This window comes from Quercus robur, chromosome 1, assembly GCF_932294415.1.
Source record: "Quercus robur chromosome 1, dhQueRobu3.1, whole genome shotgun sequence".
Lineage (NCBI taxonomy): Eukaryota > Viridiplantae > Streptophyta > Magnoliopsida > Fagales > Fagaceae > Quercus > Quercus robur.
Genome location: NC_065534.1, coordinates 36,062,682 through 36,090,540, shown reverse-complemented (window position 1 = coordinate 36,090,540; position 27,859 = coordinate 36,062,682). Strand labels below are relative to the sequence as shown.

The 27,859-nt window shown below is 35.2% G+C and overlaps 1 pseudogene; it reads right to left on the bottom strand.

Moving 5' to 3' along the window:
- Positions 1–123: 123 nt before the first annotated feature.
- On the bottom strand, positions 124–27,859 carry LOC126733321 (ATP synthase subunit d, mitochondrial-like; annotated as a pseudogene).

The following is a 27,859-nucleotide window of genomic DNA, read 5'->3' as shown; positions in this document are numbered from 1 at the left end:
TTCTTTTATTGATTATTCAAAGAAATTTATTTAGAACAAATTGATATATCAATCTTTAAAACACAATAAAAAATAATTAAAATTTTATTTATTATATTGTTCAAATTGTGCCAATTATATTTATTGTCACGTTAATTTGTAATTATTTTTTTAGTAAAATTGGTAATAGTTTTGGCGTTTTTTTATTTGAGTGATAAGCAGAGATGACTTTAGAAACACCAATAATCATTTCGGATCTCATCATCAAACTTCTTCTTTAGCTCTAGATGCTTCTCAAAGTACTCATTTGCAGTCATGGTACTGATCTTTTTCTGTTAAGTTAGCACACAAACCAATACAAACCAAAATTGTGAGAGAGACATGGAAAATGGGTGATTTAAAAAAAAAAAAAAAAAACTAAATCAATGTTTACCTTCATTTCTTTAACTTCTGCAACCTCCTTTTCTAATCTTTCAGATTCCTTTAGAGATTTCTCCTCAGCTTCTTTGAGCTCCACCAACTACAATTCAAAATATATTGAACTTCAATAGATTTTCCCAAAAATATAAGATTTTTTTCCCTTGCCATGTTTACAGTAGCTGGATAGTTTCTATGTAGTAAGAACACTAAAATCAAGAATTTCCTGCAATCATTGAAGCTCCTAATGAAAAAGTTTACCTTGGTTAGACATGACCAGGAGCAATTTCATCAAATTCTAACACATTTGGACCTTTTTTAACCCCTGTTGATGTTGATTTTTCATGTTTCCCAGCAGAAGATAAACAACATCAGAACCTTTCTTATAAGAATTGTCAATTCAGGTATTCCCGATAGAAAAGATTTTCTTGATTTCAGTTTCTCACAAGATATCACTGGAAGTCATCCCATCATATCCATGGACATTTGGATATTCTTCATGCCCTCTTGGATGTTACATTTTCAATTATGCAAATCAAAACAAGTATGAGCAGTTCCAGAAATTTGTCGAAACAAAGCACAGAGAAAGAGAAAAATCAATTATACACAAATTTGTACACAAATTTTTCCACGAAAATCAATTATACATTCAACCAAAAATTATTTTCCTAATACAATATTTCTCATAACATAGATTCTCAACCAAATAAATAGAATTTCAATCAAACAAATTCCTTTATCAATTTCCCAGCAACCAGCAAAACCTTAACATCAAATCCACAACAATCTTGAGCTAAAAACTTCCAAATCAACCTTAGACCCACCAATAGCATCATCAACACACAACTCACAACCAAGATCTGAATAAAATATCTAAATAAGAAAACAAGATCTAAACAAACCTAGATCAAAGTGAGCGAGAGCAAATCCAAAACCATCTCTTTCTTTTCCTTAGTCTTTTCTTTCCTAGTCTTTTTACTATTGTCTCGCCTCTCTTCCATCTATGGCTATTGCCCCTCTTTATAGTGGGCTAATTAAATGGGATTTCTCCCTTTTACCCCCCAGGGCTTCACCAACTATTTTTGGTTTGTTATGGGCATCCCTTCAGGATTGCCCATCAACCCATTGGTTGCCCGACCATTATCACCATTGGGTGAATTTAGTGCATTCTCTTTCTTCCACTACCCATGCCATGATAAAATCTTTTTTTGTTTGATCTTCCTCCTACCTTTCCCTTCTTGCTTCAGTGGATAAGGGTTTAGGTGTCTCACTACCTACCTCTATGGTATGCATCAGGTGGTCCCAGCCGTCTACTACCTCTTTTGGGCAAAATGCCATCGCAACAAGGCATTTTTCCCAAAAGAAGTTAAGGTTGGAAACCTAAAATAGACTTTTTCCCCCTAATACCAGACTACACCCTTTGAATCCCTTGACCGCATGCCCACCTCTCCTATATTGGCTAAGTACAAGTGGGTGGTGCTCCGACCCTTGTGTGCTCGTTCCACTATCCTCTAGGTTTGTTTTCTTTCATTCCTATGATGTTTCTGCCATGTCTCCTTCTGTTGTGTCTCTTCTACTTGTGCTTATCTTCCACGAAAAGGTGCATGGGCTTCTAGGTTTGCCTTATTTCTTCTCATTCCCTCGTGGGCTTGTTTGCTTGTTTGGCATAAGTTCTTGCCAAACCAATTCGTTGGGCTTTTGTTATTCTTTCTTATTTCCTTCGTCCCACTAGTCTCCTTCTCTCTTCTTGCTGTGGTTATGGGCTTGTCAGCCCATTGGTTTTTTACTTCTTCCTTTGGGCCTTCATAGCCCATTTACTTTACTTTTACCTCTTTTGTGCCCATGGGCTTGCTAGCTGTTATTTCCTACCATGTTAGCCCATTGAGCTTTTACCTTTTTTATTAGACTTTCATAGCCCATTTACTTTACTTTTACCTCTCGTTGTCTCCATGGGTCTGCTGGCTGTTATTTCCTGCCATGTTGGCCCATTGGACGTTTACCTCTTTTCTTGGACTTTCATAGCCCATTTACTTTATTTTACCTTGCATTGCGCCTATGAGCCTACTGACTATTACTCCTTGCCACGTTAGCCCATTAGGTGTTTACCTCTTTTCTTGGGCTCCAATGGACCTTTTGCTTCCATTAGGTTTCTTTCACTCTTTTCCTCCTTCATCTTCCTTCACTATTGGGCTATTTGTCAAAAATGGGTATCAACACTTGTAAAATGACTTTGTTATCCTTAATTTGAAGGAACTCCATTTTAACTAAAAAAGAGGGCTTAGTGAGTTTTCATCTCTAAGCAATAATGATAAAAGTGATATAGATGTGGCAATGACCTAGTATTTGAATTCAAATAAAACAAAGACATTAATTCAAATGGACTGTGAGGTGAACGGTTTTTTTTTTTTGGGTAACGTGTATTTGAAAGTGGTGTAGTGAGTTTTATTTTACTTTTTTGTTCCCATGTTTTGTCCTTACTTAAAGGTATTTTTGAACCACATAAAAGTCTAATTGAAGAAAGAGAATTTTATGGGGAATCCTATGATGTTATTAACCTTATTCCTAAAAACTAGGAAAAATCATTGGTTATTAGATGAGGTATTTTTGATATTGAGAGAAGTCCAGATTAAAGGAGGAATCCTGTTATAGATAGTATAGATTATCTTAGTCACAATTATCGACAAAGGTAAAAAAAACCCATTTTTATCGCTTTGCCAAAATAAATGTGACGCACATGCAAGCAACTAACCCCCAAAATTCAAAACAACAAGCATGACTTATGGCATGTACAAGTGCTCATTTATTCTAACATATTAACATTATAATAATAGGGGTTTGAGAGCAAATTGATCATGATTGAAAATCAGCCTTAAGAATTAAGTGATAAGTGAGAAAGAGGAAAAAGAAATTGAGAAAGGTCCCACATCCAACATGAATATGAAGTGAACAAATTGATTGGGTAAAACACAACTATAAAATAAAAATTGTACGACATGAATATGAAGTTATTGTAGAGATTTCTAATCCTCAAAAGCCCTTTTCATAACCGGCAAACTAAATCCTAGCCACCCATAGCCCAAAGTGATTACATTGTGAACAACCCACAAAAACCCATACTAGCCACAAACTATCAAAATTCCAATAGAAAACCCGAAGTTAGGGAAAAAGAAAAAATAAGAAGGGAATGAACACATCTCAGAGGGACTTTCCAAATCTAATGCTAATTTGGCAACTTTTGTGGAGGTGGACAAAGAGCAATTGGAAATTTATACCGTTAAAAAAAAATAATGTAGTTAACTACAATGGTGGCACATGAAAGGTTTGAAGGGGAAAGGAAGAGTTTTTTTTTTTTTTTTTTTTTTGGAGAGGTAATTACAACATGCTGCTAACCCCGCAGCTTGAACCTTTTTCCCTCTAAACCTCTAAGCACTTTGTGTATGGGAAGGTGCCAATTCAACTACAACGCTTTTGGTAGGGGAAAAGAAGAGTTAGAATTGGAAGATGGCGGAATTAATGGTAAATTGAATATAATGAGTTAGGAAATGTGTAAAGCTGCACTATATATGTGTGTGTGTATATATATATATATATATATATATATATATATATTAATATAGTTAAAAAAATGGGGAAAAAATAATGACGAGATCGATGATGTGATTTAAAAAAAAAATGACAAACTTCAACTTTTAGATATATGTAAGGGCAAAGACTTAGGTACAATAATTAGTTACTGTTCTTTAGGTTCCCCTCTTAAGATTCTACTATGTGAATTTTTTCTCATGGAATGGAAGTGAATATTTTAGTTAAGTAGCGATATGATTGAATCTTAAGAGGAGAACCTAAGGAATAGCACCAAAGTATTGTACCTAAGTTTTGTCCTATATATAAATATAGATTATATATACTTCTTTTTTTCCAAGTTAGGTTAGTTTTACCCCCTTGCTTTCAAAGTGGAGCTGCCTGTGTGTATATGGTAACAAATAGTGTTCAAACATGGCAGAATCTTGTGCTGTTTAAATAACAAAAACTGTTGTTCAAACAACATTAACAAACATGCCCAAAATAATCTCAACATCGCTTTCCTTATAGTGATCTTATAAATAAACAACCTCAACAACCTTGTCCTTTTCAAAGGCCAACTTCAACGAACAACGTTTACGTTTTGACTAGTTGGTCCTTTGAAACCCTCTTGGAACTTAGTTAGTTAGAAAAACCTTAAAACTTGCATATGTCCGTTCACACTTCCAAATTTCTCGTCTATATATTCGATTTCTACTCTTTTTAAAGGCTTACCTTCTGTTCTTTTTCCATCATTCAATAAGTTTTTGATCTTGTTGTTGTCTTGTCGTGTAAGCTAATCATTATCCTTCTTGAATTTTTATAATTAACAAATTAAAACTGTTTTAGCTTGCCATGAACAATTCCGAAGGGGTGACAAGGGTGAAAGGGACTACCCTAGGGGTAATAATGGTGTGTCAATACACCCACATAAATAACTCTCGGAGTCTCTGGCAGGGGGATCATCCTTTGGACAACAACACTGCGATTCTACTGGCCGAGATCATCATGGTTTTTATCATCTTTGGTTTTGCTTTCATTTTGTTGAGACCTCTTCGCCAACCCAAGATCATCATACAAATTGTTGTAAGTCTGTTTCTTTACATAACTCATGTCCATATCAAGTCCTTTCCCATGTTTTAATTTGGTAGCTCCTGTAGCTACCTCTACCTTCTTTTTTTTTTTTGGAAAAAAAAAATTCAAAATTTTCTAATAGAAAATGTTTGGCTCAGCTATGTTTGGAGTTATCTTACTCAAATCTACGTGACAATTGAAAAAACTATTCACGTGTAATTTTAGTCGCATGATATTTTCAATAAGTCATGTGATTTGTTTAAATAACACACAAAGGTAGTTTATAATTTATCACACAATGAGTTAGAAAAGATAGTTTCAAATTTGTTTGAACCAAAACTTTGTCCATATTTTATGTCTTAGAACAATGGATAATTTATCATGGTATCAGAGTAAAAGATTTTGAATTTGATATATGTCTCAATTCTATCTCTCATTTAAAATATTAAAAATTCTATGTGTTGGGCCCCACCTATTAAAGGGGAATTTAGACTCACACATAAGAGGAGTATTAGAATTATTGTTAAATAATTAAACATTTATCATTGCTGTCATCATTTTCCTACTAGTGGAATTTTTTAAAATTGATTTTGTAGCATTTGGTCCTTCCAACTTATTGTCCACAATCAAAATGCATAAAGCTGGATTAAAATCAAGTTTCTTATAGTATACATGCTGATACTTAAAAAAATCTGCTTTCCCAGGCCGGCATAATAATGGGTCCCTCATTACTAGATCAAAGCAAGGTGTATGAGGCAACATTATTTCCTCCAGGAGCCAGATATGTACTTGTAACATTTGCAGAGTTTGGCGTCATGTTTCATCTCTTTATATTAGGATTACAAATTGATACAAGCTTAGTAAAGAGCATTGGAAGAAAAGCCGTGGTAATCGCTTTAATGGGGAATATTATTCCCTTGGTATTTGGAGTGGTAGCATACAAGATCGTACAACGTGCTAACCCTTTAGAGCATGCAGTTATACTTTTAGCCTTAATTACTGCAAATGCTTTGACTCCTTTCATTGACATCACCAGCCTCCTCTATGAAATGAACATTCTTAATTCAGAAATTGGCCGATTTTCTGCCTCCATTTCCTTCGTAAGTGATGCATGTGGTTGGTTTCTCGCATTTATTGTGAGAAATACTGGTGCAGCCTTGAAATACTCCCCAACCGAACCTTTATCATTAATAGCAATTGTGGTCGGTTATTACTGCTCCATACTCTTCCTAATGCGACCACTAGTGATATGGATTGTCAGTTTCACGCCAAAAAATAGACCCATTGAGGAAAATCAATTTATAGCCATCCTCTGTATAGTTTTGGTGAATGCAATTTTTGCAGAGTATATTGGCGAACATGCTCGCTTTGGTGCTTTTGTGCTTGGTTTGGCTTTGCCAAATGGGACAACATTAGGCGCAATCATAACACAAAAGCTTGAGGTTATTTGTACTGGGTTGCTACTTCCAATCTTCTGCGCTATCAGTGGGCTCAAGGTGCAGATCTCTTCCATAGTAAACATGACTTCAGCAAAAATAGAGCTCATCATTTTTGCTGGTTACTTTGGCAAGTTCATTGGCACCATTTTGCCATCAATCTACTTTAAGATCCCCTTCAAGGAATCTTTAACATTGACTCTCATCATGTGTTGCAAAGGCATTATGGAAATCGCTGTATATGGTGCGTTGTACGACACTCAGGTAACACAAGAAACAACTAAGTGTGAAGAATCTATAGGATCAATATCAATTTAACTTAAATGCTTGCTTCAGTCTTCACATTCAATACTTTCCAAAAACAATACTATAGTACTTTTCTTAAAGCTCTGTTTACTTAGTTACAAATCCTACGATTATCTTAGGACAAAAAAAGAGAGAGTAAAGAATGAAGTTTTGCTTGCTTTGTAAGATAATGTTAATGGTGCATTGACCTTCTGTTTTGTTTGTTCATTGACAGATCATAGCAATCCAAACATATACGCTTTTAATTTTCAACATGATAATGGCAACAGGGTTGGCCACAATTTTTATCCGTCACCTTTATGACCCTTCCACAAGATACATGGTTAACACAAGGAGGACAATCACAAACTCAACACAAAACTCTGGTCTCCGAATGCTAGTTTGCATCCATTCAGATGAAAATGTATCTTCATTTACTAACCTCATTGAAGTGTCCAACCCCACAAAAGAAAACCCTATTTTTGTATGTGTCCTTCAGCTTATGGAGATCACAGGACGGGCAACATCTATCCTTGTAAAACTTGATAAGCAAAACAACTTATTAGCTTCTAATCTAGATTATTCTGGACAAATTAGCAATGCCTTTGATCATTATGAGAATTACAGCGAAGGGAGTGTTAAAATACAAAACTTCAAAGCAATTGCACCATGTGCAAGCATGCATGATGATATATGTACTCTTGCAGTGGATCAGAAAACAAGCATCATAATTGTTCCCTTTCACAAAACATGGGCAATTGATGGAACAGCCGAAGCAAACATTCCTTTCCTTAGGACCGTAAACAAAAATGTGCTTAAGAAGGCCCCTTGCTCCATTGGAGTTCTTGTTGATCGAGGCGAAATTGGTGGCAACTTGAGCATTTTGACAGGTAATTCATCATATTTGATTGCCATGCTTTTCATAGGGGGTGCTGATGATCGAGAGGCACTTGCATATAGCATTCGCATGGCTGGGCATCCCAATGTCAACCTAACAGTGGTTCAGCTTATAGCGTCGGGTTACAACACAAGCAGTTATCAAAATAATCTAGACAAGGAGGCAATGGATGAATTATGGGCTAGTATAAATGGCAACCGAAAAATAAAGCATGAAGAGGAGAGTGTGAGACATGGGGCAGATACAACTCTTGTTATACAGAAGATGGCGAACAATTTTGATCTTGTTATAGTGGGTAGATACCATGAACCACACTCTCCAGTTACATTAGGCCTTATAGAATGGAGCGAATGCCCTGAGCTTGGAGTGCTTGGGGACATGCTAGCTAGTTCAAGTTTTAGGTTTTCAGTTTTGGTGGTGCAACATAACAACCCAGAGTAAGAGGGTGGGTAGACTACAAAAAGTAAACTCTAAATCTTAGCCAAGACATGATTAAGGTATATGATGATCATTTCGAGAACTAGTGCTAGGCTGCAGAATATTTCATTTGTAATAGTTTCCATAGAAGAGGCAAACTTTAATGCAAAGAACTATCCATTGGTCTTCCTCTTTTGGATGCTGTGGTTATGTTTGATAATTGTTTTTGTTTTCTGTTTTCAAAAGTTGGTTTTAAGAAAGAAAAGAAAAAATCCATAAGTTTTCAAAGTCAATTTGGTTACCTGCAAAAGCTAGCTCGATACATTTTGCGTTCTAAGGTAACAACAGTGTTTAAGGGGGCATTTTTTGTATAATAAGTATGTCAATTGGAGTAATTTTCATCTATTGTAATAAATTTAAAAAAAAAAAAAACTTGTTTTATCAATAAACCTAAACCATTAAACCATCAATATCATGTGTATTTTTTTTTTTTTTAAAATATTTTTAGCAAAAAGTGTGTGTACGTTTGACAAAAGCACTGTCTTTTAAAATTTTGTAATACCTAACTTATATATATATATATATATATATATATATATGAATGTATTTCAACCACTATTAATGACCCTGTAACATTAAAGTCCTTGACTGGTGATGAAAGCTGTCCTCCCCGGGTATTCTTCTGACATTTGGATTTGGTTGTAGCCTACAAAAGCGTCCATGAAGGTGTGGAGTTTGTGCCCCGGTGTTGAATCAACTAGTTGGTTGATTATTCGCAGGAGAAAGCTATGTTTGAGGCAGGCTTTATTTAGGTCTGTGAAATCTATACACATTACGAGCTGAGTCCACATAGCAAATAGTGGTGCATCAGCGGGTTTGGACTTTGGCATCATGGGATCCATGCAATGCATTACTTGTACGCCGCCATTGTTGATGGTATGCAATGCAGCAGTCTGAAAAGCACTAACATCGTCCAAAATCTAAATGCAAGGGAAAAGAGAATTTATAAATTTGCATTAGAAAGGGGGACCACGAAGAAAGCCCCAGTGTGGAGCACATCACATGACTCTTCTTTTAGCTTTTGGCATTAGGAGAAGGAGAGTGGTCCTTCTCCTTCAACAATCACATAATTGATGGTAGACATCAGAGTTGGAAGAATCATACCAAACCATTTTCTCCAACTCATCTTAGTAGAGCTTATTATTAGTTGGTTTTCTATCCTATGGTTTTTATCCCAGCCTGAGGGAGAGACAGCGTCAAGAGTTCCTCTCTCTAACCATCATCAACTTCTATCCAATATTCCTTTTATTATTCCATTTGTCTAACCTAGAGCTAGAGCTTTTAATTCTCTACGAACTTCTTCTGTTGAATTGTTTTCTCTTAAATATTCAGTGAGAGAAGGAGAAGTCATGGTCCCATGAAGATTCTCTTGCCGCCATAAACGTCTCAATAAGTCAATAATCAATATTGTGAATCTGTGATATATGTAGTTTACATGCTGGAATTATAGCAGCCGATCTCAAAGAGGTGGCCAATGGCCCAAAGTTGAGTTTGGGTGGAGTTTCCTTTTTATTTTATTGTTTTGTGTATTTTGGGATTATATATCTCATTGTCATGCAAACAAAAGGAATTAAGAACAGAATTTCATAAATGAATTTAACTTTGGACTTCAGACTGGTTTGATACATATGGCCCATTCCATAACAGTCTTCTGTCTTTTTAAGAAGTCAGAACCCAGATCTATGGTACAAGTATACGATTAAATGACATGACAATCCTTACATTATTAGATCAAGAGAATAAAATAAAAAACAATAAAATGATCGAAATAAACAAGACTTGAAATGAAGATAATCCTTTTCCACACAAGTATATTGATCAAAATTTTCGCAATTTCCCAAGAACAAGCTTACAAAATTCAAAAAGAACAAATGCTTAATTTTATTCTAATGGAATATGACAAATTGGGGATGAAGGCGTAGAAACTGAAATGCAATAGATGCTTAATAACTGAAAAGTGATAAGCAGAGAGGACTTCAGTAACACCAATAATCATTTCAGATATTCATCATCAAACTTCTTCTTTAGCTCTGGATGCTTCTCAAATTTGCAGTCATGGTACTGATCTTTTTCTGTTAAGTTGGCACACAAACCAATACAAACCAAAATGGTGAGAGAGACATGGAAAATGGGTGATTTTTTTTTTTTTTTTTTTTTTAAAATAAAGAAATCAATGTTTACCTTCATCTCTTTAACTTCTGCAACCTCCTTTTCTAATCTTTCAGACTCCTTCAGAGATTTCTCTTCAGCTTCTTTCAGCTCCACCAACTAAAATTCAAAATATATTGAACTTCATTAGATGTTCCCAAAAATATGAGATTTTTTCCCCTGCCATGTTTACAGTAGCTGGATAGTTTTATGTAGTAAGAACACTAAAATCAAGAATTTCCTGCAATCGCTGAAGCTCCTAATGAAAAAGTTTACCCTGGTTAGACATGACTAGGAGCAATTTCATCAGATTCAAAGACATTTGGACCTTTTTTAACCCCTGTTGATGTTGATTTTTCATGTTTCCTAGCAGAAGATAAACAACATCAGAACCTTTCTTACAAGAATTTGTCAATTCAGGTATTCCCGATAGAAGAGATTTTCTTCATTTCAGCTTCTCACAAGATATGACCGGAAGTCATCCCATCATATCCATGGACATTTGGATATTCTTCGTGCCCTTGGATGTTACATTTTCCATTATGCAAATCAAAATAAGTATGAGCAGTTCCAGACATTTGTGGAAACAAAGCACGAAAAAAAAAGAAAAAAGAAAAAAGAAAAGGGGATCCTTTAGCTTTAATAGGAGAATAGGAGGAGTAATGAGAACCAATAAAGAAAAAAAGAAATAATTGCGGCCCTTACCAAGGCATCAGACTTGGGTTTGTTGGGTTTGTAATGAAGAGTGATGGTGTCTACATACATTGGGATCTGATATGTTTACAAAAACAACTGAAATTCAATAATAAAAAAAAAAGCTAACTCCAATAACCACAGGCTCTCCGCCTTTCTGGCCTCAAGCCGTAGTCAAATAGGGAGATGCTTGAGGCTCATTGGGCTGTTGTGGTGCTCTCCGCTCTGGAATTGGAGGTGGAATCAGATTCGACCTTTCAGTCTCTCCCTGAGGTGGTTGGCCTCCTTGTGGGGTCTGAGGAGTAGATGACTTTTGACACAAAGACTGAACTTCAACCCACATGGTGGCTTGGGAACGTTGAGGGTCCTCTATGGCCACAAAAAGCTCTCGGTTTCTGGGCTGCCAGACCTATTCAAAAGACTCTGTACCTTCAGTGTGCATGGAGACATGATCCACGCTTGCTTCGACTTGTTGTTCTTCACCTGAACCTGTCTAATCAGCTGCGTTCTTCTTTCTCAGAGGCATTGAAAAACAAAAAGAGAGAATAACCTGAGATTCTCTCTAGTGAAGTCGCCAAAAATGTATGTGCAAGTTAGATTGTCAAATGTGCAAAGAAGGCGAAGTAGAAATCTAATATTGTATTTAAGTGTAAAAGCTCATGAACAATAAAAATGAAAACTTTAACACTTTAACATCTAAGGAAAGTAAAATACAGAGCAAAGAAAGTAAAGAAGGCATGTAACATATGTGGAAAACCTTGAGGAAGGGGTGAAAAACCACGGTGAGTGAAGGATGGAATATCCTTCACTCTTTAAAGCTCTCTATTATGTGAAAGTTTAAGGTACTACATAAGGTGATGTTCTTCCCCAAAAGCCTCTCTTTTCCTCACTTTTCTACCCAGATTTCTGCCTCTCTTTCTATCTCTTCTGTCTCTTGCCCTAATTGCTCAGCAATATATTTCTTTTATAGTACGAGGAATGTTGTTAGGTACACAAAAACATGTGTTAAGCCCTTCCCCCATTCAAACCCTAAGATAGCTATTGTACCATGCCATGGCTGGAGGAGAGAGAAAATCTGCTAATGTCAGGATAGTGGGATGAAGGACGGCTTTGCTACATCGTGAGTCCGTGAGGAACAAGCATTAGACAAGGAAAGGGAATCCAAGGGGGCTAGAAGTGATACACGTGTTCTCAGTAGTGGCCCAACCGAGTTTCAACCAATGAGAGGTGTTCTAATACCTCCGACCAGAGGGGGTTGCTATCTCCCTTTTACGCTGGTGCTGGGTGTCCATGCCAAGGCACGCATTTCACTCCCTCCAAGGGTGATCATGCCTGTGGCATGAGCCATGGACACTCTTCCCTTTGCCAAAATCCCCTTTCCTTTCCTCACTACTTGTCCACGTGTAAGGTCTAGATTCAGCCAAGTTAGCACTCTTGTTTGCCTTGGCTAGTGTACTGTACAATGATAAATAAAAATTATTAACCTTTAGAAAATAAAAAAAAGAGCCTCTTAGAGATTAGTAATTATCTAAACATTTTTATAATAAAAATATATAGGATTTACCAAGGATTCTCTTTAATTTTTTAATTAATCCAAGCAGGAAACCAGATTAGCTCCCAATCTGATCTAAGTACAACATGACTCAACTAGATTTGCTCACTTTTTCACACATTATTATTATTATTATTATCATCATCTCTACTAATAATAATAATTATTAGTAGAGATAATATATATAGAGATTGATAGATAATGGCAAAGGTGATGTTCGAATTACATATATGCAGGAAATAGACATTATTACCAAGGGCAGAAATATGCATAACAAAGGGCGCTGCCGGGGGAGGGGGGACAATTTTTTTTTTTTTTAATTCAAGCCAAAAATACACTTTTGGTCCATACATTTTGGGCCTATTCTCATTTTGGTCCCTAACTTTTATTTACACCTACCTCAGTCCTTGAAAACGAAATATCACGTCCATTTTGGTCCATGCCATTAACACACTAACAGAAAATTCATACGTGATAGACGAAGTGCACTATTTGCATAGTAAATGCTGACATGGCTAATAAAATAATAATAAAAAAATTTTATTTGATTTTTAAAAAATACCATGCCAGCTCCGCATAAGTTTCTAAATTAAAAAAAAAAAAATTATCAATTTTAACCATATAAAAAAGAGAAGAACAAAATTAAAAACCAAAAAACACATTAATTGAGATTTGTGTTCATCTTGATCATGAATACACAAGAACAACAAACCCAGAATATTCAATCACAAGAACAAAAGAATTGAAACCCAGAATATTCCAAAATTTGTACACAAATACTTCCACAAAAATCAATTATACATTCAACCAAAAATTATTTTCCTAATACAATATTTCTCATAACATAGATTTTCAACCAAATAAACATAATTTCAATCAAACAAATTCCTTAATCAATTTCCCAGCAACCAGTAAAGCCCTAACTCAAATCCACAACAATCTTGAGCTAAAAACTTCCAAATCAACCTTAGACCCACCAATAGCATCATCAACACACAGCTCACAACCCAGATCTGAATAAAATATCTGAATAAGACAACAAGATCTAAACAAACCCAAATCAAAGTGAGTGTGAGCAGATCCAAAACCATCTCTTTCTTTTCCTTAGTCTTTTCTTTCCTAGTCTTTTACTATTGTCCCGCCTCTCTTCCATCTATGGCTACTGCCCCTCTTTATAGGGGGATAATTCCATGGGATTTCTCCGTTTTACCCCCCAGGGTTTCATCAACTATTTTTGATTTGTTATGGGCATCCCTTCAGGATTGCCCATCAACCCATTGGTTGCCCGACCATTACCACCACTGGGTGAATCTAGTGCATTCTCTTTCTTCCACCACCCATGCCATGATAAAATCTCTCTTTGTTTGATCTTCCTCCCGCCTTTCCCCTCTTGCCTTAGTGGATAAGGGTTTGGGTCTCTTACTACCTACCTTTATGGCATGCATTGGGTGGTCCCAATCATCTACTACCTCTTTTGGGCAAAATGCCATCCTAACAAGGCATTTTTCCCAAACGAAGTTATGGTTGGAAACCCAAAATAGACTTTTTTCCCCTAATACCAAACTACACCCTCTAAATCCCTTGACAGCGTGCCCACCTCTCCTATATTGGCTGGGTACAAGTGGGTGGTGCTCCTGCCCTTGTGTGCTTGTTCCACTATCCTCTACATTTGTTTTCTTTCATTCCCATGCCATTTCTGCCATGTCTCGTTCTGCTGTGTGTCTCTTCTACTCGTGCTTATCTTCCACAAAAAGGTGCATGCGCTTCTGGGTTTGCCTTATTTCTTCTCATTCCCTCATAGGCTTGTTTGCTTGTTTGGCATAAGTTCTTGCCAAACCAATTCGTTGGGCTTTTGTTCTTCTTTCTTATTTCCTCCGTCCCACTAGTCTCCTTCTCTCTTCTTGTTTTTTTGCTTCTACCTCCTTTGGGCCCATAAGCTTGCTGGCTGTTATTTTCTACCATGTTGGCCCATTGGGCGTTTACCTTTTTTATTGGACTTTCATAGCCCATTTACTTTACTTTTACCTCTCGTTGTGTCCATGGGCCTGCTGGCTGTTATTTCCTGCCACGTTGGCCCATTGGGTGTTTACCTCTTTTCTTGGACTTTCATAGCCCATTTACTTTATTTTACCTCTCGTTGCGCCCACGAGCCTGCTGACTGTTATTCCCTGCCACGTTAGCCCATTAGGCGTTTACCTCTTTTCTTGGGCTCCCATGACCCTTTTGCTTCTATCAGGTTTCTTTCACTCTTTTCCTCCTTCATCTTCCTTCACTATTGGGCTATTTGTCAAAAACGGGTATCAACATTTGTAAAATGACTTTGTTATCCTTAATTTGAAGGAACTCCATTTTAACTAAAAAAGAGGGGTTAGTGAGTTTTCATCTCTTTGCAATAATGATAAAAGTGATATAGATGTGGCAATGACCTAGTATTTGAATTCAAATAAAACATAGACATTAATTCAAATGGACTGTGAGGTGAACGATTTTTTTTTTTTTTTTTTTAACGTGTATTTGAAAGTGGTGTATTGAGTTTTACTTATTTGTTCCCATGTTTTGTCCTTACTTAAACATTGTAGGGGTATATTTGAACCACATAAAAGTCTAATTGAAGAAAGAGAATTTTATGGGGAATCCTATGATTTTATTTTATTAGATGAGGTATTTTTGATATTGAGAGAAGTCTAGATTAAAGGGGGAATCCTGTTATAGATAGTATAGATTATCTTAGTCACAATTGTCGACAAACGTAAAAAAAACCTATTTTTGTCTCTTTGCCAAAATATATGTGACGCATATGCAAGCAACTAACCCCCAAAATTCAAACCAACAATCATGACTTATGGCATGTACAAGTGCTCATTTATTCTAACATATCAACATTATAATAATAGGGGTTTGAGAGCAAATTGATCATGATTGAAAATCAACCTTAAGAATTAAGTAATAAGCGAGAAAGAGGACATTCTATGATTCTATTTTTTTTTTTTTTGGTTGATAATTCTATTGTTATAATGGGGAAATGGGGATTTGAAGTTTAAATCATGAATGTCTCTATTAGAAACAACAGGAGTCGGTTGAGCTACAATGCTCTGGCTTCAATTGAAGCTACCAAATGAGGGAACAACTTAATTATGAACCTGTTGAATGTAAGAAATAAAGCATTTGTGTTGGAAATTATTGCTCTCTAAGCTTTCCTAATGCCATCATTAGAATCAACATGTCCCACCTCAAATGATCAATTTTTTCCATTTGGTCCAAATTGCCCTAGCTCAACACATGGTCCAAGAGCTTGTTGTGAAGGAAAAGGATGAAAAAATAGTCTTTCTCTTAAAGTTAGAAATGTCTCTAGCCACTTAAGAAATCTTCATTGTCAAACTTCCTTGTATTTGGATCAATGTTCCTAAACCCTGCAAGAATCAAATTCCACATTTAGCATTGCCAGAATCAAGTAAAAATCAAACCCCTAATTAAGTTAAGATTCTCTATTTCCTTGTGACTCACAAACTCATCAACCTTTTGTGGCATATTTATTATTTTCTATTGGGCATCAAGATCAAATTGTTATGTTTTGCATATAATAAGAAACAATTTGCTAAATATAGTATTTATGACTTTCGGAACCAAATAGAAATTGAGAAAGGTCCCACATCCAACATGAATATGAAGTGAACAAATTGATTGGGTAAAACACAAATATAAAATAAAAATTGTGAACAACCCACAAAAAACCATACTAGCCACCCATATGAAGTTATTATAGCAATTGTGAACAACCCACAATATGAAGTTATTGTAGAGATTTCTAATCCTCAAAAACCCTTCTCATAACCGGCAAACTAAATCCTAGTCACCCATAGCCTAAAGTGATCACATTGTGAATAACCCACAAAAAACCATACTAGCCACAAACTATCAAAATTCCAATTGAAAACCCAAAGTTGGGGAAAAAGCAAAAATAAGAAGGGAATGAACGCATACTTTCCAAATCTAATGCTACTGTGGCAACTTTTGTGGGGTGGACAAAGAGCAATTGGAAATTTATATTGTTAAAAATAATGTAGTTAATTGCAGTGGTGGCACATGAAAGGTTTGAAGGGGAAAGGAAGAGTTATTTATTTATTTATTTTTTCAGAGATAATTATAATATGCTGCTAATCCTGCAACTCGAACCCTTTCCTTCCTAAAAAACACTTTATACATAGGGAGGTGTCAATTCAACTACAAGGCTTTTGACAGGGGAAAAGAAGAGTTAGAATTGGAAGATGGCAGAATTAATGGTAAATTGAATATAATGAGTTAGAAAATGTGTAAAGCTGCACTATATATATATATATATATATATATATATATAGTTAAAAAAATGGGGAAAAAATAGTGACGTGATTGATGATGTGATTTAAAAAAAATGACAGACTTCAACTTTTATATATATATATAAGGGCAACACTTAGGTATAATAATTAGGTGCTGTTCTTTTGGTTCCCCTCTTAAAATTCTGCCAGGTGAATTTTTTCTCATGAGATAGAAGTGTATATTTTAGTTAAGTAGCCACATTGCTGAATCTCAAGAGGGGAACCTAAAATATAGCACCTAAGGTACTATACCTAAATTTTGTCCTATATATAAATATAGATTATAGATACATCTTTTTTTCCAAGTCATGTTTGTTTGACCCCCTTGCCTTCAAAGTGGAGATGCTTGTGTGTATATGGTAACAAACAGTATTTTTAAGAAATAAGGGTCCGTTTAGTAAGAGATTTCTAGTAATATTGTTTAAGTATTGTGGAAATATGTATGAGTGAAAAAGTATTGTGAAAATATGTATTGTGCTGTTTAAACAACATTAACAAACATTCCCTAAACAATCTCAACATCGCTATCCTTACAGTGATCTTATAAATAAACAACCTCAACAACCTTGTCCTTTTCAAAGGCCAACTTTAACGAACAACATTTAAGTTTTGACTAGTTGGTCCTTTGAAACCCTCTTGGAACTTGGTCAGTTAGAAAAACCTTGAAACTTGCAAATGTCCATTCACACTTCCACTTTTCTCATCTATATATCTGATTTCTACTATTTTTAAAGGCTTACCTTCTGTTCTTTCTCCATCATTCAATAAGTTTTTGATGTTGTTGTTGTCTTGTCGTGTAAGCTAATCATTATCCTTCTTTCGGTTCCTCTCTTAAGATTCTGCCATGTGGATTTTTTCTCATGGGATAGAAGTGTATATTTTAGTTAAATAACCACATTGCTGAATCTTAAGAAGGGAATCTAAGGAATAGCACCTAAGGTATTGTACCTAAGTTTTGTCCTATATAAAAAAAAAATTATAGATACATCTTTTTTTCCAAGTCATGTTAGTTTGACCCCCTTGCCTTCAAAGTGGAGATGCCTATGTGTATATGGTAACAAACAATATTCTTAAGAAATAAGGGTCAGTTTAGTAAGAGATTTCTAGTAACGTTGTTTAAGTGTTACATTAACAAACATGCCCTAAACAATCTCAACATCGCTTTCCTTACAGTGATCTTATAAATAAACAACCTTAACAACCTTGTCCTTTTCAAAGGCCAACTTCAAAGAACAACATTTAAGTTTTGACTAGTGGTCCTTTGAAACCCTCTTGGAACTTGGTTAGTTAGAAAAACCTTGAAACTTGCAAATCTCCATTCACACTTCCAAATTTCTCGTCTATATATCCGATTTCTACTATTTTTAAAGGCTTACCTTCTATTCTTTCTCCATCATTCAATAAGTTTTTGATCTTGTTGTTGTCTTGTCGTGTAAGCTAATCATTATCCTTCTTGAATTTTTACAATTAACAAATTAAGACTGTTTCAGCTTGCCATGAACAATTCAGTTGGAGTGACAAGGGCGATAGGGACTGCCCTAGGGGAATTAATGGTGTGTCAATACACCCACATAAATAACTCCAAGGGTTTCTGGCACAGAGATCATCCTTTGGACAACAACACTTCGATTCTATTGGCTGAGATCGTTGTGTTTTTTATTCTCTCTGGTTTTGCTTTCATTTTATTGAGACCTCTTCGCCAACCCAAGATCATCATACAAATTGTTGTAAGTCTTTTTCTTTACATAACTCATGTCCATATCAAGTCCTTTCCCATGTTTTAATTTGGCAGTTGTTATAGCTACCCCTACCTTCTTCTTTTTTTGGGGAAAAAAAAATTCACAATTTTCTAATAGAAAATGTTTGGCTTAGCTATGTTTGGAGTTATCTTACTCAAATCTACGTGACAATTGAAAAATCCATTCACGTGTAATTTTAGTTGCACGATATTTTCAATAAGACATTTGATTTGTTTAAATAATACACAAAGCTAGTCTATAATTTATCACACAATGAGTTAGAAAAGATAGTTTCAAATTTGTTTGAACCAAAACTTTGTCCATATTTTATGTTTTGGAACAATTGGTAATTTATCATGGTATCAGAGTAGAAGATCCTGAATTCGATACAAATCTCAATTCTACCTTTCATTTAAAATATTAAAAATCCTATGTGTTGGGCCCCACTTATTAAGGGGGAATTTAGACACATACATAAGAGGAGTATTAGAATTATTGTTAAATAATTAAACATTCATCATTGCTGTCATCATTTTCCTACTAGTGGAATTTTTTAAAATTGATTTTATAGCATTTGGTCCTTCCAACTTATTGTCCACATTCCAAAATCCATATAGCTGGATTAAAATCAAGTTTCTTACAGTATACATGCTAATACTTAAAAAAATTTGCTTTTCCAGGCCAGCATAATAATGGGCCCCTCATTACTAGCTCAATGCAAGGTGTATGCAGCAAACTTATTTCCTCCAGGAGCCAGATATGTATTTTTAACATTTGCAGAGTTTGGCGTCATGTTACACCTCTTTATATTAGGCTTACAGATTGATACAAGCTTAGTAAAGAGCACTGGAAGAAAAGCCGTGATAATCGCTCTAACGGGGATTATTATTCCCTTGGTATTTGGAGTGGCAACATACAAGATCGTAGAACGTGCTAACCCCTTAGAGCATGCAGTTGTACTTTTATTCTTAATTACTACAAATGCTTTGACTCCTTTCATTGACATCACCAGCCTCCTTTATGAAATCAACATTCTTAATTCAGAAATTGGCCGATTTGCTTCCTCCATTTCCTTTGTAAGTGATGCATGTGCTTGGTTTCTCGCATTTATTGTGAGAAATATTGGTACAGCCCTGAAATACTCCCCAACCGAACCTTTATCATTAATAGCAATTGTGGTCGGTTATTACTGCTCCGTACTCTTCCTAATGCGACCACTAGTGATATGGATTGTCAGTTTCACGCCAAAAAATAGACCCATTGAGGAAAATCAATTTATAGCCATCCTTTGTATAGTTATGGTGAATGGATTTTTTGCAGAGTATATTGGTGAACATGCTCGCTTTGGAGCTTTTGTGTTTGGTGTGGCTTTGCCAAATGGGACAACATTAGGTGCAATCATAACACAAAAGCTTGAGGTTATTTGTACTGGGTTGCTACTTCCAATCTTCTACGCTACCAGTGGGCTCAAGATGCAGATCTCTTCCATAGTAAACATGTCTGCAGCAAAAACAGAGCTCATCATTTTTGCTGGTTACTTCGGCAAGTTCATTGGCACCATTTTGCCATCAATCTACTTTAAGATCCCTTTCAAGGAATCTTTAACACTGACTCTCATCATGTGTTGCAAAGGTATTATGGAAATCACTACATATGGTGTGTTGCGCGACTCTCAGGTAACACAAGAAAAAACAAAGTGTGAATAATCTGTAGGATCAATATTAATTTAACTTAAATGCTCGCTTCAGTCTTCACATTCAATACTTTCCAAAAACAATACTATAGTACTTTTCTTAAAGCTCTGTTTACTTAGTTACAAATCCTACGATTATCTTAGGACAAAAAAAAAGTAAAGAATGAAGTTTTTCTTACTTTGTAAGATAATGTTAATGATGCATTAACCTTCTGTTTTGTTTGTTCATTGACAGATCATAACAACCCAAACATATACGCTTTTAATTTTCAACATGATAATGGCAACAGGGTTGGCCACAATTTTTATCCGTCACCTTTATGACCCTTCCACAAGATACATGGCTAACACAAGGAGGACAATCACAAACTCAGCACAAAACTCTGGTCTCCGAATGCTAGTCTGCATCCATTCAGAAGAAAATGTATCTTCATTTACTAACCTCATTGAAGTGTCCAACCCCACAAAAGAAAACCCTATTCTTGTATGTGTCCTTCAGCTTATGGAGATCACAGGACGGGCAACATCTATCCTTGTAAAACTTGATAAGCAAAACAACTTATTAGCTTCTAATCTAGATTATTCTGGACAAATTAGCAATGCCTTTGATCATTATGAGAATTACAGCGAAGGGAGTGTTAAAATACAAAACTTCAAAGCAATTGCACCATGTGCAAGCATGCATGATGATATATGTACTCTTGCAATGGATCAGAAAACAAGCATCATAATTGTTCCCTTTCACAAAACATGGGCAATTGATGGAACAGCCGAAGCAAACATTCCTTTCCTTAGGATCATAAACAAAAATGTGCTTAAGAAGGCTCCTTGCTCCATTGGAGTTCTTGTTGACCGAGGCGAAATTGGTGGCAACTTGAGCATTTTGACAGGTAATTCATCATATTTGATTGCCATGCTTTTCATAGGGGGTGCTGATGATCGAGAGGCACTTGCGTATAGCATTCGCATGGCTGGGCATCCTAATGTCAGCCTAACAGTGGTTCAGCTTATAGCGTCGGGTTACAACACAAGTAGTTATCAAAATAATCTAGACAAGGAGGCAATGGATGAATTATGGGCTAGTATAAATGGCAACCGAAAAATAAAGCATGAAGAGGAGAGTGTGAGACATGGGGCAGATACAACTCTTGTTATACAGAAGATGGCGAACAATTTTGATCTTGTTATAGTGGGTAGATACCATGAACCACACTCTCCAGTTACATTAGGCCTTATGGAATGGAGTGAATGCCCTGAGCTTGGGGTACTTGGGGACATGCTAGCCAGTTCAAGTTTTAGGTTTTCAGTTTTGGTGGTGCAGCGTAACAGCCCAGAGTAAGAGGGTAGGTAGACTAAAGAAAGTAAACTCTAAATCTTAGCCAAGACATGATTAAGGTATATGATGATCATTTCGAGAACTAGTGCTAGGCTACAGATATTTCATTTGTAATAGTTTCCATAGAAGAGGCAAACTTTAATGCAAAGAACTGACCAATGGTCTTCCTCTTTTGGATGTTGTGGTTATGTTTGATAACTGTTTTTGTTTTCTGTTTTCAAAAGTTGGTTTTAAGAAAGTAAAGAAAAATATCTTAAGTTTTCAAAGTCAATTTGGTTACCTGCAAAAGCTAGCTCGATACATTTTGCGTCCTAAGGTAACAATAGTGTTTAATGGGGTATTTTTTGTATAATAAGTAAGCCAATTGGAGTAATTTTCATCTATTGTAATAATTTAAAAAAAAAAAATGTTTTATCAATAAACCTAAACCATTAAACCATTAATATCATGTGTATTTTTTTAATAATATTTTTAGCAAAAAGTGTTTGTACGTTTGACAAAAGCTGTCTTTTAATTTAGTTGTTTACGTAAAATTTTGTAATACCTAACTTATATATATATATATATATATATATGATTATATTTTTACCACTATCAATGACCCTGTAACAACAGAGTCCTTGACTGGTAATGAAAGCTGTCTTCTCCAAGTCTTCTTCTGACATTTGGATTTGGTTGTGGCCTAAGAAAGTGTCCATGAAGGTGAGGAGTTTGTGCCCCAGTGTTGAATCAACTAGCTAGTCGATTCTTGGCAAGAGAAAGCTATACTTGAGGCAGACCCTGTTTAGGTCCGTGAAATCCACACACATTACAGAGGGTTTGGACTTTGGTATCATGGGATCCATGCAATGCATTACTTGTACACCACCATTGTTGATGGTATGCAATGCAGCAGTCTGAAAAGCACTAACTCCGTCCAAAATCTAAATGCAAGGGAAAAGAGAATTTATAAATTTGCATTAGAAAGGGGGACCACGAAGAAAGCCCCAGTGTGGAGCACATCACATGACTCTTCTTTTAGCTTTTGGCATTAGGAGAAGGAGAGTGGTCCTTCTCCTTCAACAATCACATAATTGATGGTAGACATCAGAGTTGGAAGAATCATACCAAACCATTTTCTCCAACTCATCTTAGTAGAGCTTATTATTAGTTGGTTTTCTATCCTAGAGTTTTTATCCCAGCCTGAGGGAGAGACAGAGTCAAGATTTCCTCTCTCTAATCATCATCAACTTCTATCCAATATTCCTTTTATTATTCCATTTGTCTAACCTAGAGCTAGAGCTTTTAATTCTCTACGAACTTCTTCTGTTGAATTATTTTCTCTTAAATATTCAGTGAGAGAAGGAGAAGCCTTGGTCCCATGAAGATTCTCTTGCGGCCGTAAACGTCTCAATAAGTCAATAATCAATATTGTGAATCTGTGATATATGTAGTTTACCTTTGTCTTTATGCTGGAATTATAGCAGCCGATCAAAGAGGTGGCCAGTGGCCCAAAGTTGAGTTTGGGTGGAGTTTCCTTTTTATTTTATTGTTTTGTGTATTTTGGGATTATATATCTCATTGTCAAGCAAACAAAAGGAATTAAGAACAGAATTTCATAAATGAATTTAACTTTGGACTTCAGACTGGTTTGATACATATGGCCCGTTCCATAACAGTCATCTGTCTTTTAAAGAAGTCAGAACCCAGATCTATGGTACAAGTATACGATTAAATGACATGACAATCCTTACACTATTAGATCAAGAGAATAAAATTAAAAACAATTAAATGATCGAAATAAACAAGACTTGAAATGAAGATAATCCTTTTCCACACAAGTATATTGATCAAAATTTTCACAATTTCCCAAGAACAAGCTTACAAAATTCGAAAAGAACAATTGCTTAATTTTATTCTAATGGAATATGACAAATTGGGCATGAAGGCGTAGAACTTGAAATGCAATAGATGCTTAGGGGCCGTTTGGATTGAGTTTTTTGATAACTCAATTCTCTGTTTCCATAACTCATAACTCAAAAATGGTGGGACCCATAGTAAAAAGGTTGTTTGGCCAAACGATAACTCTGTTTCCATAACTCTGTTTCCATCACTCAATTCTCTGATTTTTGAGTTATGAGTTATGGAAACTGAAAACAACAAAAGGCTGTTTTCAGTTTCCATAACTCATAACTCAATGGCATTTCCGTAAATAAACACACATGAGGGACCCACAGCCGCAACTTTTGACCACCTTTTGACTTTTTTTTTTTTTTTTTTTTTTTTTTTTTTTTTTTTTTTTTTTTTTTTCTGGGTTGGCGTTGGCTGTTTTTTTTTTTTTTTTTTTTTTTTTTTCTGGGTTGGCGTTGTTCTTTTTTTTTTTTTTTTCTTTTCCTTTTTTTTTTCTTTTCTGGGTTGGCGTTGTCCTTTTTTTTTATTTTTTTTTTCTTTTTCTTTTTCTTTTCCTGGGTTTGGCTGTTCGGTTTTTTTTTTTTTTTTTTTTTTTTTTTTTTTTTTTTTTTTAAGCTTCGGTGAGTTGGGTATTAATAAAAAAATAAAAAAAAATAAAAAAAAAAACTACTGTACTGGCTGACAGGTGTGGGACCCATGAATAGTGTGAAAAAATTGAGTGATGAAAATAAAAGTGATGTTGCCAAATGAGTGTGAAAAAAATGAGTGATGAGTGATGAGTTATGAGTTATGAGTGATGAGTGATGAGTGATGGAAATTGAGTGACGGAAATTGAGTGACGAAAATTCCTTACCCAAACAGGCCCTTAATAACTGAAAAGTTATAAGCAGAGATGACTTCAGTAACACCAATAATCGATCATTTCGGATATTCATCATCAAAACTTCATCTTTAGCTCTGGATGCATCTTAAATTTGCAGTCGTGGTACTGATCTTTTACTGTTAAGTTGGCACACAAACCAATACAAACCAAAATGGTGAGAGAGACATTTGAAAATGGGTGATTTAAAAAAAAAAAAAACAAAAACAAAAACAAAATCAATGTTTACCTTCATCTCTTTAACTTCTGCAACCTCCTTTTCTAATCTTTCAGACTCCTTCAGAGATTTCTCTTCAGCTTCTTTCAGCTCGACCAACTAAAATTCAAAATATATTGAACTTCGTTATATGTTCCCAAAAATATAAGATGTTTTTCCCCTGCCATGTTTACAGTAGCTGGATAGTTTCTATGTAGTAAGAACACTAAAATCAAGAATTTCCTGCAATCACCGAAGCTCCTAATGAAAAAGTTTACCCTGGTTAGACATGACCAGGAGCAATTTCATCAGATTCTAAGACATTTGGACCTTTTTTAACCCCTGTTGATGTTGATTTTTCATGTTTCCTAGCAGAAGATAAACAACATCAGAACCTTTCTTACAGGAATTTGTCAATTCAGGTATTCCCGATAGAAATGATTTTCTTGATTTCAGTTTCTCGCAAGATATGACCGGAAGTCATCCCATTCACATCATATCCATGGACATTTGGATATTCTTCATGCCCTCTTGGATGTTACATTTTCAATTATGCAAATCAAAACAAGTATGAGCAGTTCCAGACATTTGTCGAAACAAAGCGCGGAGAAAGAGAAAAAAGAAAAGAAAAAAGGGATCCTTTAGCTTTAATAGGAGAATAGGAGAGTAATGAGAACCAATAAAAAAAATAAAAAATAATTGCGGCCATTACCAAGGCATCAGACTTGTGTTTGTAATGAGGAGTGATGGTGTCTACATACTTTGGGATCTGAATGTCTGCAGATTAACATATATAGTGCCAAAATCAGGCTAATATAAAGTTAACAGACTAAAGGAAATAAATAAGTGCAGAAAGCAGATCGATCAACCAATTCTACCACCATAAACCATTTAATTATAGTTGTTTGATTCCAATGAAGTAATTATTGGACAACGCTGGGTGAATTCCCAAAAACCTTTTCTCTACTGCCATTATCTTGGTCTTTTCTTTTTATGTAACTAAATAAAGTTTAATTAAAAAAATGTGAAAAAGAGGGGTGCATTCCTAGTACATAGGATGTATACATGAGAAATCACCCACAAAAATAAAACAAAATGTAACTTTAAAGATTTTGATATGAAGCTTTTCCATATGTGCAAGATTCACCCACTGAACAGAGATGAAGTCAGCCTTATCAACACCTCAAATCAACACAACAGTGGGTTCTATTATTTGGCACCTAAACTATTAAAGGAATGTTTCCAATAGAATTTTTTTGTTCTAGCATTACTCCACTGTTTTTCCAAAATAATCCTGCAGGTACATACAATCTGGAAGAAAAATATGAGTGATTTGAATACAGCATGTCTTTCTTTTATCAATTGATATGTTTACAAAAACAACTGAAATTCAATAAAAAAGTTAACTCCTATAACCACAGGCTCCCCCTACCCCCCCAAAGAAAAAGACCTAGCACAGAAGAGAAGGAATGGAATTATCTCTGAAAAAGAAAATCTTGTTCTCTTTTACAAGTATACTCTGCACTTCTGCAGATAAAATTTTGTCGTTAATCTAGATGTAGTTATTTTCTTTTTGGAAGGGGGAGTTAAAAAATATTTTCAATACTCTCTATAGAATAGACAATTTATGGCCATCTGTACTCACTTATCCACAACTTCCTAAGGGAATTATGAAGGAGGCATCTCAATAACTTCTTTTTCTTGATAGGTAGGAGGCATAAGATATACATTAATCCCCAGGTTCTTTTTTTATTTATATATTTAAGTATTGAAGTGGTGAGCTAAAGAAAACCTATATGCTGAATTTTAAAGAAAACCTAACCAAACAGTCAATACTGAATTCAACTATACAAAAAGTTCAATTTTTGAATAGCTGTATATGCTACCTACAGTCACACATAGACATAGTGCATGCAGATAAGTTCTAGAAGGTTCACTATTTTATGATCTATGACCTGAAATTTCTTGTGCTTTAGGAAGATGCAAGAAAAATAAACAAGGATTGGATGCATTCATTCTTATAGAAGACTACAGCTTGGAAGTAGTTTCCTACTACAGAGAAAAGAACCTAAGTATGGAGACTTTCGCTCAAACAGACTCACCCATCTCATGCAAGATGATAACGAAAAACGTTATATGAAGAATAAATATAAATGGCACATAGGTAATGTATAATACATACTATCATATGCTTCCTTGTAAATATCAACTATGTGAGACCCATCTCAGTCAATCGGGTCAGGTTCCTGCATCATTCAAAAAATAAATTAACAAAATGGATTATCAGATTATAGATAAATATAAACAAGGCCCAGAAATTTCATATGATGTCTTAATTGTTAGTGTCACCATGATTTTCATACAAATTCATTACGCGAATTTCAAAAATACAAAACAGACAAAAGAATAAACAAAGATTCCAAAAAATAAAATAAAATAAAATAAAAATGCAGGCTTTTGTATTCATTGGGACAAAACAACAACGTATAAAAGGAGAAAAATAAATAAAGATTACCAATTCCAAGTCTCCTAATTTGAAAATGAGTTTATAAAATTCATAAGCTCTAGCAAGTTCTATAAACAAAATGAGCGTCAAAGATCAATGCCATGTAAACCTGAACTTAGCCATGGAATTGCAATGACCCAATCCAAACACGCCCACACTGATTTGTAAGACACAATAACAAACCAAATAGTTTAAAATTCTAAAACATTCATAAAATAAAAATTAAAAAAACTTGGAAGAAATTGTTTCTGGTTTTTTACATAAACAAAAACAAAGAAATCAATCTCAACGGCTGACTTGGATCAATTTCATATCATTAATTAAGCTTAAAATGTAGAACACAAATCAACTAAAAGCCTGAAGCAATGAAGTATGAATGAACTTGGTGTCAATGTAATTAGCTAAAAAAGAAGATCGATGAGAGAGAGAGAGAGAGAGGAGGTACCGTACCTGACCGAACTTGGTTCGGAGGGTGTTGTTGACCTCGTCGAAGGCACGGCGAAGAGTGGAGAACTCTTAGCGAGCCTCGTCGGAGACGGAAAGCTTAGTCATCGCATCCCAATCTATGCTCTTCGATGCCTCAAATGCCGCCTCAGTTACCTTCTTCCCTGCTCCACTCATCTCTCTCTCCCCCGAGACTATCACTCTCTGACTGTGTAATATATGTAATATGTAACGAGTTTGAACTTTGATTCCTCTTCCGAAATAATAGAGAAAATGATGCTCAATACTAGTTCTGTTTTG